Source organism: Dunckerocampus dactyliophorus, chromosome 21 (genome assembly GCF_027744805.1).
Source record: "Dunckerocampus dactyliophorus isolate RoL2022-P2 chromosome 21, RoL_Ddac_1.1, whole genome shotgun sequence".
NCBI classification, from domain to species: Eukaryota; Metazoa; Chordata; class Actinopteri; order Syngnathiformes; family Syngnathidae; genus Dunckerocampus; species Dunckerocampus dactyliophorus.
Genome location: NC_072839.1, coordinates 6,784,839 through 6,797,971, shown reverse-complemented (window position 1 = coordinate 6,797,971; position 13,133 = coordinate 6,784,839). Strand labels below are relative to the sequence as shown.

General features: G+C 40.1%; 1 protein-coding gene across 14 annotated transcripts in view; it reads right to left on the bottom strand.

Annotated features, from left to right (window-relative positions):
* LOC129174185 (microtubule-associated protein 4) overlaps nucleotides 1-13,133 on the bottom strand; it is a 120,675-nt gene that overhangs the window by 63,184 nt on the left and 44,358 nt on the right. Inside the window, exon 1 of one of the 14 annotated variants that reach the window (XM_054765892.1) lies at nucleotides 27-571. The exons of 12 other annotated variants lie outside the window; for them this stretch is intronic. The gene's annotated coding sequence lies outside the window, so the exon portion shown is untranslated. Of the gene's footprint in view, nucleotides 1-26; nucleotides 572-13,133 lie in introns of those variants that run through there. One more of the 14 variants, XM_054765893.1, reaches the window with a different exon arrangement.

Below are 13,133 nucleotides of genomic sequence, written 5' to 3'. Positions count from 1 at the left end.
CCCCCCCCCGCAATGCACACTCTCACCTGGATAACGATCTCCCAAAGGATGTCCCCGTTCTATTGAACTGACTGTTCAATGATATTTCCTATGAGCGGGTCAGTGCCTGTGTCTCAGTCTCCAGTGCAGCCTCAGCTGTCTGAGCTACTAACTCTTTGAACCCCCAGTCGCAGTCACACACAAAAACAAGAGCCAGGGAGTCTGGGTTGGGTGTGACGTCCCGGGTCGTGGCCGCTAGTACCTCCCCCCTAGTAACATGCCCTTCAATTCAACCGTACCCAGTCTCAATCCAGACGTCCTGACTGGACTGCAGGGTTCAGACCCCAGACTGGCTGATTCCATGAGGCTATTTGGGGTTCGAAAATGTCAGCAGTGGAGGGGGTTGGATGGGGCAGACAATGCTACACGGCGAGGGTAGGATCGGGTGGATTTTAAGAATGACAATCTGCAGGAAGCAATAGATGAGGGAGGAGGACAGAAGAGAGAAGGAGGGAGGCGCCAACGGGCAACGCTCTCTCCCAGCAGCATCCACAGGATGACAGTGAGGCGAACAGACAGGATGCCAACCAAAGTCACAAACACTTCCATTAAACCACACATGCAAAGTAGCCATGGAAAGCATCTTATTGTCTGTCTCAACACAAAGAGAAAAACCCCCACCTTAGACACTGTCAGTGATTGATAGTATAACAGAACAGTGGGGATAGCTTGTGCATGTGTGGGCCTTTGTAGAAACATATTTTTGGAATTGTTGAAGCGGAATTAAAGCAGGAAGCAGACGGACGCTGAGCTGTCCGACGTGCTGAGATCACACCAAGCCAAACCTTAAAGACGTTCAGGGGCACTGGTATAAAATATTTCTTGGTTTTCATCCCTTTCTCAACCACAAAGTGCATTCGCAGATAATCAGTGTTGGGAATCACGGCGTTAAAAAGAATGGGGTGGTCTAATTAATCACTACAGTAATCTCTCGTTTATCACAGTTAATTGGTTCCAGAACCGACCATAAGTGAATTTCCAAGAAGTAGGATTTTAAAAAAATATATAAATGCAATATTTTCTTAGTTTGAGCATAGAAAACCTCTTTACGACCTTCTAAATGTGTTTTTTAACATTATTGGAGTCCTCTAGACGTGATATAACACCCCTATAGTCACCTTTACACTCATATTACCAAATTTAAAAGACATAATCAGACAAAATAACCCATTTAAGACATAAATAACACTTGTGTGTGTTCAATAAATAACTTCTGGACAGCAGGAAGTGACGTTGGGGAGTCAGAGTTGAGTTTTAGCTGGAGAACGGCCACAACAGTAGCCTGTGTTATTGTTATGATTATGGTACTATTATTGTTATCATTGTTATGTTATCATTGTGCCTGTTGTGAGATAAATAATTGTAAAATAATAAAAGCCTGTCATTGGCGATCAAGCCTGGTGCGTGTTACTAGTGACACCGACTGGCCAGTGTAGACTACAGGTCGTTAACATCTATTGCCTTAAACTGTATTTGTATTTTAGTTAATCTAGAACATTTTTATGCTTGAAAATGCTCAATTTAGGCCAAGAATACGTTACACAGGATACGTTACTTAAATAAACAAACAACGATCATGTATTAATTCATTCATTTTTGAAAAACTGAGATAGAGTGAGGAATTGATGTTCGAACCACGATGGACGACTGTTTTAGAGTCGTCTCGACGTGATATAACACCCTACAGCAGGGGTGGGCAAACTTTTTGATTCGCGGGCCACATTGGGTAAAAAATCTGGCGCAGGGGCCGTCTATATATAGGTGGCATCAAACAGAACAATTCACTTTCTCACGGTGCAACGAAACGAAAACACAACACATCCACTTTAACTACCAAGTTAAAGCATCACACAAATCATTAAGATGCAATACATTATGGGAAAACTTTTAAAGAGTTGTATTGTACGGACCATCGTATTGGTACATGTTTGTATATTTCTTAGGTATACCTTTTGAGTGTTAAGTTGCTGTGTGATGAGTTTAGTGTTCTTTGTAAGATGACACCGTGATTCAGACTGATTGGAACTTAGCCATGAATTAGTTGCGCCGCTTTATAGGCTGCAGGGTTCCAAGTTGAAGAAAAAAGTAGCAACTTGTACACCGGAAATTACGGTATGTATTTCAAGAAAAAAACTGCATCTCAGCTTTGTCATACAGGTGAAAAGGTGTAGTATTAGTATGAACTTTGGCCTTGCCCCCCCCCCGCCCATAACTTTTTGCATTTTTGTTTTCATTTTTCGTCATATTTTCGCTTACTTTTTAAATCATCTTCATAAATTATTATTTCCCAATATCATGACTTTATTCCTATAATATAACAATTTCTCCCAACCTAGTTTTCCAAAAATTACTACTTCTGTTTCGTGTTTTTCATAGTATTACGATTGTAAAAAAAAAAAAAACAACACACTTTTTCTTTAATATTTCATCTCTATGCTACTAAATGGCATTGTTTTGTTTTTTGTTTTTTTTAATAAGTAGTTTGTTCTCACAAAATTGTGACTTTTTTCTGTTAATATTTTGACTTTATTTTCCTAGAATCGCAGCTTTTTCCCCATTTCTGTCTTTTTTTTGTTTGCAAAACGTTTCAGTTTTCTTCTTGTACATTTTTCTTCTTGTTTTATGGCTTTATTCCCATCATATTTTGACTTTGTTTCTCATGATATTATCACTTAAAAAAAAAAAAATCCTTATTTTTTTCTTTAATATTTCAACTTCTTGCTACTAAATCGACGTCATTTTTCCTCATAATATTGCAACGTTATACTCGTAAAATTTGGACTTTTTTCTTGTAACATTAGGGGTGATTTTTCCATTTTTGACGAATGTTGTCTGTATTTTTAGTCTACTTGTTAAATTCTATTTGTAGGATGTGCCGCGGGCCGATAAAAAAACAGCCACTGGCCGCAAATGGTCACCCCTGCTGTTTGGATTGTAAACACATCCTCTTCCTGCTCCGCCATTTCAAACCATGCCCCACGTAGTCATCGTTAAATGTACAGCCTATCATAGCCACACAATGATTCCACATCGTTGGTTGCTTCTCTGTGGTGTTGGTATTCTATTCTTCTATTCTATATTCTGTAATTTGGAGCCAGTTGACGGCGGCCCGCCACAAATACATTTGGTGCTGCCTGTTCGCCCTCGCTCATAAAGACATCATAACGCACCTGGCACCTTCGTGGCCAATTATGCAAATTTGACGATTCGTCAGGATGTCATCCAACCCCGTAACACATCAGCGCCACAAATAGACTGCAGTCCTGTGGGTGCCCTATGGTTAGCTTTACCAAAACAGTCTAATCTGGGATGAGCCAGCAGGAGAGTTGAATGTCCTCCAGTTGACCTCAGCCTCACACTGCTCTTCTGCCTCAGTCTTACGGCTGCGACAGACACTGCGCACCTTGTGTCAGGGCTGCCACAGCACCACAGGCACGCTATGACGCTTCACTAAAGGGACAGATTGCAATTCCAAAGGACAATCATGCACTCTCCTGTTGATCCCTTCGTCAGAATCGCATTGAATCAGCAGTTTTTTACGCTTACGGTGTCATTACTGGCCATTATATTAAGTCGTTCATGCCTCATGCGTACACATATGCAGTCAATATCGGTTTGCATTTTGTTCCCAACTGTGGCCTGAGGTACAGGTACAGTAAGCGAGGTACAGTAAGTACCATTACACCCCTAGTTTTAGCTGAGCCCAATGTCAAGAGGGAACACAACCCTCAGTAAAGCACTGACCCGCTTGGATGGGAAGTCAAAGCTTGGCCTAATTGCATTTAATCCGGCCAAATTTAGCTCAACCCTTTCGAAGCTGATCCTGTTAAGGCACATCTGGGTTTAATCACACAATGAAATCCACAAGAAATACCTAAGCAAACCAGTACAGTATCTATTTACGTGCCTGTGAATACTCTCAGTACTACAGCTCATTGGATCTATACCGGAACAGTCCGGTTGAGATCGATTCAATGCCCTGGGAAAGCAATTTATTTACCAACTACCTTCATCAATACCAGAGAAGCGGTAATAGCACATGAGTGGGTTCCAAACATAAGCATGGTGTATTCTCTGTCCATGGTGTTACAGTTGGAGCTAATTGAGCCACCAAATGACTGTCGTTGGCTGCCAGGTATCTTAACGACTGTTGTTCTGTGGTGTGCCTTTACCTGAGATGATAAATATCCTATCCTATGTCCTATTTAGTCTTTATCCTATCCTATGTCGTATTTAGTTTTTATCCTGTCCTATGTCCTATCTAGTGTCTTTATCCTATCCTATCCTGTCCTATGTCCTATCTAGTCTTTATCCTATCCTGTCCTATATAGTCTTTATCCTATCCTCTGTCCTATCTAGTTTTTAATCCTATCCTATGTCCTATCTAGTCTTGATCCTATCCTATGTCCTATCTAGTTTTTATCATATCATGTGTCCTATCTAGTCTTTATATCCTATTCTATGTCCTATCTAGTGGTTATCCTATCCTATGTCCTATCTAGTTTTTATCCTATCCTGTGTCCTATCTAGTCTTTATCCTATCCTATGTCCTATCATGTCTTTATCCTATCCTATCCTATGTCCTATCTCGTCTTTGAGCTTGAACTCTTTATCCTATCCTAGATGATAAATATCCTATCCTATGTCCTATCTCGTCTTTGAGCTTGAACTCTTTATCCTATCCTAGATGATAAATACCTATCCTATGTCGTATTTAGTTTTTATCCTGTCCTATGTCCCTACTAGTGTCTTTATCCTATCCTGTCCTATGTCCTATCTAGTCTTTATCCTATCCTATGTCTTATATAGTCTTTATCCTATCCTCTGTCCTATCTAGTTTTTAATCCTATCCTATGTCCTATCTACTCTTGATCCTATCCTATGTCCTATCTAGTGGTTATCCTATCCTATCCTATGTCCTATCTAGTTTTTATCCTATCCCGTGTCCTATCTAATCTTTATCCTATCCTATGTCCTATCGTGTCTTTATCCTATCCTATCCTATGTCCTATCTCGTCTTTGAGCTTGAACTGATGAAGCCTACTCGGATGAGAGACGAAACTTCTTAGACATCCTGAACAGTCCAATTGTGGTTTCTCAAATTTTAGAGGGGAAAACTGCACTTGATCTGAGTTTTGCCCATCATCCACAATCCTTATGTGAGACATGAACGCAGGTCTTTCTCTTTTCTGTGCATTCTCAAGACAGAGAGACAGATAAAGAGGCAGCTAATAACGCACGTATCGGGACGCGCCTATTCCGCCTGTAAAGAATTCTGAAAAATATTAACCAAGCTGCAGCGACATTGTTATTTATAATTGTTAATGTTAATTAACATTATTATGTCCAAGAACTATGTTCCTGGCGTAGTGACATCTTGCCACACATCACCGGCTAGCTACTATCTTCACCACACACGTGCTCACAGAGCGTCAGCGCTGCGCTCCTAATGCCCTGGGCCACTACCAAAAAGTTCATGCAACCTATTGGAGCTGCCGCCACTGCTGCTGTGTTTTTGTTTTTGAGTTTGCAAGACTTAATGCGAGGTGTAGCTTTCGTTTCTTTGTTGCTATGTGAAATCATTGCGCCAAGGAATCAAGGGAGTTACGGTAATGCTTAAAAATGACCAAAATAAGCCAAAATACTTTAAGTATTACATGTTATCATGACTGTGCCTGTTACTACATGGTCACACCACGTATATAAAACCATACAACCTTGTTGGAGGTTTTTGGAGGTGTTTTGATTGCGGAACTCATTCAATCCCTGACATTTTTCAAAAGACAAACCCTTCAGTACCGGCCATTTTAGACGATTTTGACTGATCTTTCAAGGCACACAGAATATTATGTTCTTTGGCTATATAAACATGGAACCTACCAAAAGAAAGATTAGACTCCCGTCTTTCATCAGTAAAAAAAAGTTTGTTTCTACCTTTTTCCGTTCTTTACTAATCAGTAGAACATAAGTAAGTTTCCGGAAAACATCAGTTCCCGAGAAAACCATCTTTTTGCGAAAAGGTACATTTGAAGCGTAAGTTTCACTTTGATGCAAATATTTTTTTGCTTTTGTGACACCTCACATATCTAAACAACTATACCAACATAAACAACACAAAAAAGAGGTTGTTTTACATCAAAACAATTATTATTTACGAATACACCATACACGAATACACGAATAACACCATGAACTATTTTCAATTTTCACATTTGGAACTGAACTATGTGCGTGCAAGCTTATGTGTGCGTGTGCATGCGTTAAAATTTCCCCACAATGCGTAACCTTCTGCACGCTCTCTCACTTCGTCCTTCCTGTCATGTGTGATTTTTCCATTTATGATCCCTTCCGAGATCTTATCAAATGCACTTCTGCCACCTTGGGGCCGTTTTTATGGCTTAAAATTGCTCTGAAAGTGACATGCATTAGTGGAGAGTTGCGTCATCACCTCTTTTTGCCTCTCACACTAAAAAAACACGTAAAAGAGGTATACATTTGTTGTTGGGATCGGCCGTTCGGGTTTATAAATACATCCTTGGTATTGAATGAGTTAATGACCTGCTTCTTTTTTTTTTTTTTTTTTTAGATGTTTTTATATCTTTAGAACGCACAGAAAAAAGGAAGACGTGTGTTTATGGCTCAGGATTGTGGATGATGGGCAAACTTCCTCCCAAAAAGTGTAGTTTTCCTTTAAGACTTAACACATTGGCCTTGATGAGTTCACTTGCAGGGTCTATTGTCGTACTTTTACTAGTTTCTGTCACAGTTTCTTAATGTGCGAATACTGTTGTGCAAAGCTACCTGCAAGATGGGGGATTGCCTGCTTCCTATGCTAGAAAAACACACTTAACCAAAACTGGCAACCTGCATGGAAGCTGTCTCCAGCAGCTGGCATGCTGGGATTAAATCTTGTCATATCGAATGTGTTTTCCTAAAAAGCAGAGCAAAGTGAGGGTGCCTTAAGCCCCCAGAACATCACAATTCACTGTTTTGAATTAGATCACGCTTTATTCACCTCACCTCAGCAAGGCGCATTGACAGCATCCCTACAGTGCGTGCATCTTTCTGGCAGCGGTTTCTCTGCAAATCCAAACAATCGTGATTGTATCTTAACTTCCACACCTTCCATGCCTGCAAATGCAAAGAGGCTAACCAGATAACCACATCCACCTCAATTTTCGTTAGATTTTCTTCTCAGGATTAAGAGGCTGAGCAGCAGCAAAAGGATTTCCAATGGAAGTCATTCGGTTTCCTCAAATTTGCATTTTAAGCTGCCGTGCGTCTGGAAATTCCTCTGTCACAGATCACTTTTTCGTCCTCCTTTTAAGCTGATTTAACTTTCACCGGTTGGTGCTGTGCAGCCTGTGCCTGTCAAAGCAACAGATGAAGCAAACAAGTGCACACAAAATAGAACCTTGCGTCATACAGACAACACTTTAAATGCAATAAAGCATGCCCATATGGCTTTGTGCTTTGCATTTCGGAATGGTTGTCAGGTGACAAGATATGGCTTCCCCAAAATGGCTGCGTGTCACATGTGGAGAACCTAACTCACCGCTTGTTTTTGCAATTAAAGATCATTTTAAACTCATTTAGCAATTGTAACACTTTAGTAGAGTGGGGTGTCCAATATCACAAATCAACGGTTGCCTTTTCTGAACGCAATGTCCGCAAGGCATGCTGGGTAGCGTTCTGTTGGATAATTGTGCTTCCCAGCATACCTTGCGGGTTCTAACTGACTATAGAGTGGTATTGTTTTGCGTCTATATTAGGGTGTAAGCATGTACTTCGATACCCGTATAGTCCATGTGGTACAGTTACATTGTGTTACCTGTTATTTTGGGTTGCACTGTAAGTCAGGTAGGCCTTTGGGTTTATAAGCTGTTTGTGATGTGTGAGTTTACCTTTCTAGGGCCAATCACATGATTCAACACCAATAAACGGGCCAATTATAAACACAAAAGGGTGGGGTTTCCCACAATTAAAAAAAAGTATTCTGATCTAAAGTCCGGTGTTGCAAATGCTGCATCGAGAATATTTCTTTTATCAATTCATATAAAACAAAATAGTTTTTGCCGTAAAAATGCCTTAAATATATGTCACATCACACATTTTTGACATGAATTAGTAGTATTTTAAGAAAAAAAACATTAAAAATGTGTTGTAAATGTTCCACTTGGTCTCTAGTACAGTATATCCCCCATCCTTTTCCTTGAAGGTGATGTTAAAATATCAACTATGTGCAGTGTTTTTGGTCATAACGGTACGTTTTTTTGGCACATATGGACCTAAGTTTTGTACTTGACGGTAATAAAATTGAAGACTGAAAATGCAAGTTCTGATGTTGAATAAAAAACAGCGTATTCAAAATAAAATGAATTGCCCACCATTTATTTTCAGGTTAAATATAATCATGATTCAGTCTGGTAATTCTTAGTTATTTATATTCATTTTTCACTTTCATATATTTTTGTTTTGTTTTTGTCAGATTTCATGTCTTATTTCTTACAGTTTAAATTAGTTTCCACTTTCAGAGCTTTCTTTTTCAGGGTTAAATATTTTCTTTTCACTTTCGGTGAAGTCTAACAGTCTAACAAGACAGTCTAACAAAAAGGCTGTGGACCTTCCCGTGTCGCGTTGCCTTCAGGGACCATAGGAAATAAAACTAGGGATGCTCCGATAGATCGGCCACCGATCAGTATCGGCCGATTTCAGTAAAAAAAACATTCGCAAAATAACGAAAGCCGATGGCAAGCACGATGGCAGCCCGCAGCAACCCTTTTGTGCATTGTAGTGTCTTGCCAAACGTGAGTGTGCATGGTGTGTTGAGTACAGACACGAAACAGTGAAAAACAAAGCGGACTCTGAGGAACCGCGGTGAACGCTTATCTTTCGCGTCAGGAACTTACATTTCGTGGCGGTTTAATGGGTTGCACGTGACGTCACCTTAAGCAGACGGGTGGGTCAAACAAGCTGGAAGTCAAGTGAAGTCAGAGCAAAAATGCACACAAAAATAATACAGTAGTACCTCGCATTACGTAAACCTACTTTTACGTAAATTCCACTCAACGTAAAGAATTTATCTTATGCATCTTATTACGTACGAAATTCCATATAACGTAAAGCGCCAAGTCGGTACAAGTTCAGAAATTCGATTTGAATAGCTCGCGCGAGAGAGGGAAGCATTTTCCATGACTAACAGAGTACACTTGGTGACGCCTTCTGACACTTCTCGCTCTCATTGGCTGATTATCGGGGCACCGCCTACGCTCTCATCTCATTGGCTGACTTATACAACGCGTACGTATGTTTGTGTGAGAGACAGGCTTCTCCCTTCAACCTCCCTTCCTCATCGTAGTCGCCCTTAAACTAGTTGATTGTTTTTGTTTTTCGGTTTTATTCATTTACAGTAATCTTATTTATTACCTTATTTTATATTGGAATGTTACTCTACTATGTTTATGCTAACGTTTTCTTATATTTTCCCACCATATTTGGTGGACTTTGAATATTTTGAAGGGCCAAAGGGGTGAGTTTGGGAAGATCTTGGAACGGATTAGGCTATTTGCATGTATTACATGTATGGGGCGTCTCCTGTACTTGAATCTTTAAACAAAAAACTATTTCAAATATCAAAATATCTGAACCTGACAAATGAAAATACACAATTTCTTAGAGCAAAACATAATTGTATTATAATATATGTTATAATTATAAATTGTGCACCCATTTTTTTTTGTATGTTGGTATTTTTTCAATGTATTTTTCAAAATTCAACATGAAAACTTTTCCGTTTCACGTTCAAAACCTTTGGCTGCAATATACTGTAACTCCATAGGCACACACAACACAAGACATGCACTGACTCACTTAAGTGCAACCCACACCTTCACTGGTGACAAAGTCAGTCAGTTGAAAGTAGTTTCAGGGTGGCTTTAGGTTCCCCCCCGCCCCAGCTTGAGGATTAAACCTCCTTTGTGAATAGCTGAGACAGATTTCTCCATCATTTTTACCAAATCACTTCGAGTTAAACCCGCGTGGTGTTAGAAATATACAAAGCCTTTCGACGACGGAGACGAGGTTGTAGGAATGACAGGATTTGACAAATATTTAGGGGGGGAAAATATGCCTAAAAAACGTGCATGCATGACGTCCTGTTCAGTGAGTATCAAAGGACTACATCTGCATGTGTGTCTTGCTTTTCCACTATACTTTCCAGAATAAGACTCAGTCTCAAAAAAAATACAGTCTCCAAAAAATACTGTTAAACACCAAGTTAAGTCAAATGTTACCTACCCGTACAGATACGAAAAATATGAAGCATGCTGTTTCGATTAACCGAGTAATCGGTTAGGCCGTACACGGACCAAATCAATATGAACCAAAGGATGTTTACATTTGTGAATAAACAAATGATTCATCGAATACCATAATAGTTGCCGATGAAGCAGCTCTAATCCTCCACCCAACCTAACCCTAAACCTAATCCTAAGGGAGACCATCATTATAAATTGTACATTTGGTTAAACATTCACGCATTTTAGGGACAAGATCGCGGGTACAAGCGGCCGAAATAAGTTTTCTCCGTAGGGTGGCTGGGCTCTCTCTTAGGGATAAGGTGAGAAGCACTGTCAACCGGGAGAAACTCGGAGTAGAATCACTGCATCTGGTAAGGATGCCTCCCAGACGCCTCCTTGGGGAGGTGCCCAGGGCACGTCGGACCGGTAGGAGGCCTCGGGGAAGACCCAGGACACGTTGGAGAGACTATGTCTCTCAACTGGCCTGGGAACACCTAGGGATCCGCCGGGAAGTCTGGGCTTCGGCGACCTGACCTCGGATAAGCAGTAGAAGATGGATGGATGGATGGATTCTCATTAATTTCAACTTATCTTTGTTTGTTGCTTTACAATCCCCTAATTCATTGATCGAGAAGAAGCATTTAGGTTCGGGAAAACATGTTTTTCATGTTGACCAATAAGTTTATCTGAAATTCACCAGGGAGATGTCGTCACCGGAAGTTGCAAGTCCACTTTATGGGTCTATCATCGTGGAAGTCTCCGTGTTCATATCAGTGTGTCCCCAAACAATGGACTACCATAAAAAGTGAATCAAACTTGTGAAAGGAATACAGCAAAGGTAAGACACGATTCATAATCATAAACACTCATTTTTGCACTGTCTTAGCTTCTTGTCCAGCAAGTTTTAGCAGTAGAGGAATAACACTTTTACGAGCGGCAAACGTGAGACTCAAACTAGGCAACATTTGTGTTGGAAATCCTGTGATTTTGTGGACTTATTAATGACATATTCTGGTCTTTGAGTGTTTGCGCTGTCCATTAAAAAGTTTAGTCTTTAACTCGTAGTTGTATAGGATGGATATAGCAATCATGACTATCCATTATTATGCCGCCATGCAGCCTAAAGGAAATATGACTGGAAAAGGATTGTAATAGAATGGGGCCGAGTGGGAGTTAGACATTTGATAAAAGGACGATTGCAGGTTGGGTGAAAGAAGAAACAGAAGCCAAAACCCAGGTAAGTGTGTTATTTTTGTTTTCTGTTTATTAGCACAAGGTGCAGGCAGAGAGGTCAGTCTATTAAAAGCAACACTCTGATTGAAACCAACAAAACCCAAAAAACAACCACATAAAAGCGGATGGTAGCATATGACATTGTGGGGAACGAATACCGACATGATACATTTACTATTTTGAGTATCACGAGGTGACCAACGTGAGAGATGCTGTGTTACATCCAGCTGGAATAAGCATGTCTGCAAAGCCTGTCTTTGAATTCCCCTGTTTGGTTCTCACTGGAATCAGTAAAACTCTACGCATAACATTGCTTTTTCAAGGTAAAAGCCCCCACAATATCCAATGTTTCTTTGTTTAATTAATTGGCAAATTACATTCTCTGGTACCCTATAATGACCCTTTGGTGGAAACAGAGGTCACATGTTAATGATACCTTAATGAAGCGTTTTATTACATCTATTATTTTCCATTAGAATCCTGTGTCATTTTGATTAAAGTTTCAAAATTTGCATTTGCCTACCACGATGTTGGTTACCAGCGCACAAGCCATTACTCTGAGGAAGTTCCAGACATTTTGAATACAAGTTCAAGAAATAATGCGATAAGTTGGAAGAAAAAAAAACTGGCCAACATCACGGGGCTAGGGGACGACGGCTTGGATTTACTCTACTTGGTTTCAAGTGAGATCATTCCGATTGCACAGCTCTGATATATAGAAAAAAAACAGCCAAAACCGAAATGAATCGGATAACTTCAGATCCGAATCAGGCCTATTTCAAATGTGTATTAGGAAATTACATATGAATTAGATACCTGCCAGCGCCACAGAACAAATACAATCCACCCTTATCACTGACGTATGCACAATACACCAAGTAACGCACCCACAGTAAATAAAAAATCACCCAAGGTGAGTCAAAACAACAAAAGCATACACCCCATTAAATAAAGTGTATTGGAGATGCATAGACCAATACAAACATCCAAATTGCTGAAGCTAAATGCTATGTCGCATTGAAATGTAATTTGTTTTCAATATGCACACATTATTGTCTGCTTTAGTCTTGATGCTGCATGTTGCTGTTACTTTCTGTACTGACGTGTGACAGTGACACTGGATATGAGTCACTAGCAAAAGCTAAGGCAGTGTATCCATTACCACCACTTCATTAAACACCAGGGATGCACAATATATATTTTTACAAGCAGATACCGGTACTGATAACCGTTAACTAATTAATATCTATTAGTTGTTAAAATTGGGATTCAACTGTAGTTTGTGCACACCGGGAGATAAGAACGACTCAAAGTTGGATTTGACAAACGGTACCTGTAGATTTGTCCAAACCACTGTTAACAAAATTGTCAGAAGTACAAACCGTGCCTCCAAAGGGTTTACTAGCTGACGAAAGCCAGTGTCTTCAACGACGATAAAGGGCTGGTCGTCCAGCGCCAACATTTCCATGATAAAATCACAGATCGCACTTTTCAAATGCTAGGAGGATAGGAACAAGCCCCGGGCGTTGTAGCAAAATGCCTTCCTCTGAAACGGTTTAGACG